The sequence below is a fragment of the Vigna radiata genome, chromosome 5 (genome assembly GCF_000741045.1).
Source record: "Vigna radiata var. radiata cultivar VC1973A chromosome 5, Vradiata_ver6, whole genome shotgun sequence".
Taxonomy (NCBI): Eukaryota; Viridiplantae; Streptophyta; class Magnoliopsida; order Fabales; family Fabaceae; genus Vigna; species Vigna radiata.
Window position 1 is genome coordinate 1908340 of NC_028355.1, and position 3126 is coordinate 1911465.

A 3126-nucleotide genomic window follows, 5' to 3' on the forward strand; every position below is an offset into this window, starting at 1 on the left:
TAATCTTTCTTTCATTTGATATAAATGCATGTTAATTAACTACTTTAGGTATGATTTTTGTTTGTTTTCATCAATTATTTTCGTGTTCTTATCCTTCATAGGCGCATTCTGTTTTCTCTCTCATTGGTGACAACACTTTATTCCGAGGAACCTAGGTTAGTTTTCGTTTTCATTTGAAGAACTTATTTGTTGATAACTTGTTTGTTATTTTTTTTTGTTGAACTTGTTTGATGTTGTTGTTGTTTGGTTGAACGTGTTTGTTGTTATTGTTTGATGTTTGATTGAACTTCTTTATTGTTTGTTATTGTTCTTTGATTGATCCTATATTACTATTCATAGTTCATGCTTTATAAAATACCAAAAATTGAAAATTGTTGTTTTTTCTACTTTTCAGGTGTCGTAGAGCTGTAAAAAAGGATCACAATTATTTAAAAAAAATAAATAAATAATTGATTAACGTCGTATATTGACAAAATTCGACGTTATTTAACATCGTGACAAAATTTGACGTCAATTTAACGTGTCCTGATATGACGTCGTTCTAAAATTCGACGTGAAAGGCCAAAAATATTCAATGTTATACATTGTTTTTGTATTAATGATTTGTTTTTATCAAAAAGAGGGAATATTATTCGTAGGGAGACTTTATATCTTAACTTATTCTTTTTCAATGTGTAATGACAATTTCAGCAATACTCTGACTATGACAGGGAGTGGTGATTTTTATGTTGCATATTTTATATTTTTCATTAAATAAAATCTCGCCTTTATCTTTCCTTGTTTTAAGTTTCTTTATGGTCTATTGTTTAGGAGGAGTTCTTCTCTGTAGGGTTGGTAGCATTTTGATTTTGATAAAAAGGGGAGAAAAGTTGAAAGCAAAGGAATTTAATATTTTCTCATGAAGATTGTGTGATTGCATGTTCTTAAAAAAGACTTCAACATTTTTTTTTTCTGAATGTTAAGCGTTAGTTTTGCCAATGCTTTGGCATTGAGCACCAACATGGTGCCACTAAACACCAGTTTTTGTGATGTTTTGATATTGAATGCCACCATTGAGAGGCAGTTTCACTATTTTTTTTTCTATTTTTCTCTTTAGTTGCTTTTGGTGGTTCTGATGGTTGATAACATTCATGTTCATGGCTTTAAATGTTAATATATTTATGGATTTGTTATTGGATATGAGAACGTATGTGTTTGGTAGAATCTCATGGAAAGATTTTATAGTGACATTCGTTTAGTGTATATATTTATCTATGAATTCAAGTAAGGATCTATTTTCTAACATTCTAATATCTATTCACACTTAAGTAGAGTAAAATGTGTTATGTGGTGAAAAGTAGCAGAATGTTTTAGTTTATGGACTTTGTTTGGCTTAAAGTACAAAATTTACCTTGTGTGGTGAAACACATTGATAATGCCTTTGCAGACAAGTATTGCCACCAAAATTGTACATCTCTAGTGAATTCGATGTCAATGCATATATAATATTGTGTTGTCAAAATGCCTGACCCAGGGTTAAACGGGTTGACTCACTAACTCACTTAATTACAATTTTTTTTAATAAAAAAAATTACAATTATTTTGTAATTCAAATTTAAATAATTTCACTCTAAAATGATATTAAACTCCAAAGACAATTCAAAATAAAAAAAATTAACATACAATTTAAATCTAAAAAACGGATAAATAAGTTTATAATATTGATAATTTTTATATCATTTATCCATTTATAAGATTAAAGTCTTTAATAGATGAATTTATAATATTTTTCTCTTTTGAAACATTTTTTATTTACTCCCATTTAAAATACAATAAAAAAAGGTTAACTAATAATATTGAAATACAAAATAATAAATAATTAAACTAAACTAGGTAGGTTAACGAGTTAGATCCTAACCGAGCTAGGTTGAAAATTAGTCCATACAAAAAATTTCATTTTTTTTCAAACCTAACCCAAACCCGTGGTGGACTGGGTTGACCAACGAGTTCTAACCTATTTTGACAACACTATATATGGATAATTGAGGTTAGAATAATCTGACTTGTGTGCATATCCTTATATTGTGTCTATTTATGCTTAAATTGTATTTATAACATGACTTATTTGATATTAGATAACTCTTTTTATACAATAACTTACTTTTTTTTTATATGTTTTTGTGTATTTATGTGTTTGTCTGTCTCTTCCAATAATTACATGCTATAAGAGCATATGCACTTCTAGAGAAAGGTGGTAATGTATAATTTTTGTAATTGGTAATGATTTTTGTGTATAAGAGTTTTTAAAAAGCATTAGACAACATTAGCTTCTTATATAATCTTTTGAAGGATTTTAGTTATATTTAGTTTCTTACTATATATACATTCTCTTATTATAATTATTGTTTAAATATAATATTATATATATTTTGACAGTTTACTTTTGTATAATAAATTTTATAATGTTTTATTTAATAATTTTATATTATTAAATAGGATGTTACATGTATCTTCTGAAATTCCACAAACTTTATACTTACACTCATAATAAAGAAATCATTATAACACTAAAAAAGAGAAGTGAAAAGTATAATATGAAAAAAAAAACTCAGGAAATATTATTGCATATTTATTTGTTATAGTAAAACATATATTAGTCTTAATCTTAATTGTACTTAAATATTTAACCTCGAATATAATAACTTGATTAGAAGAAGTACGAAGAAAGTTTAGGTTTTATTCTACATATATATAATATATTGCAATATCACGCACAATTACTGTTTCTTTGCAGCACAAAATCACGCACAATTTACTGTTTCTTCACTGTATAGCTTTTTAACTAAGCAGAATTTAATGTTTTAATGAATGATATAAAAAGCTTTAAATGAAAGTAGGGGGAAAAAGTGAAGAAAAAGTATGAAAACAGGAGCAATGATATGGTAGAAGGAAATGAGCAAATATAGGATATGGCCACTTTGGGGAAAAGGACAAAGACTCAAAGCCTCCAACCCAACACAAACCTCTTACACAACCTGCTCACAAACCACAACACACCAATGCCATCACCCTTCACCAACTTTACCACTACAACCACAACCAACATCTCCTCTCTCTCTCTCTCTCTCTCTCTCTCTCTCTCTCTCT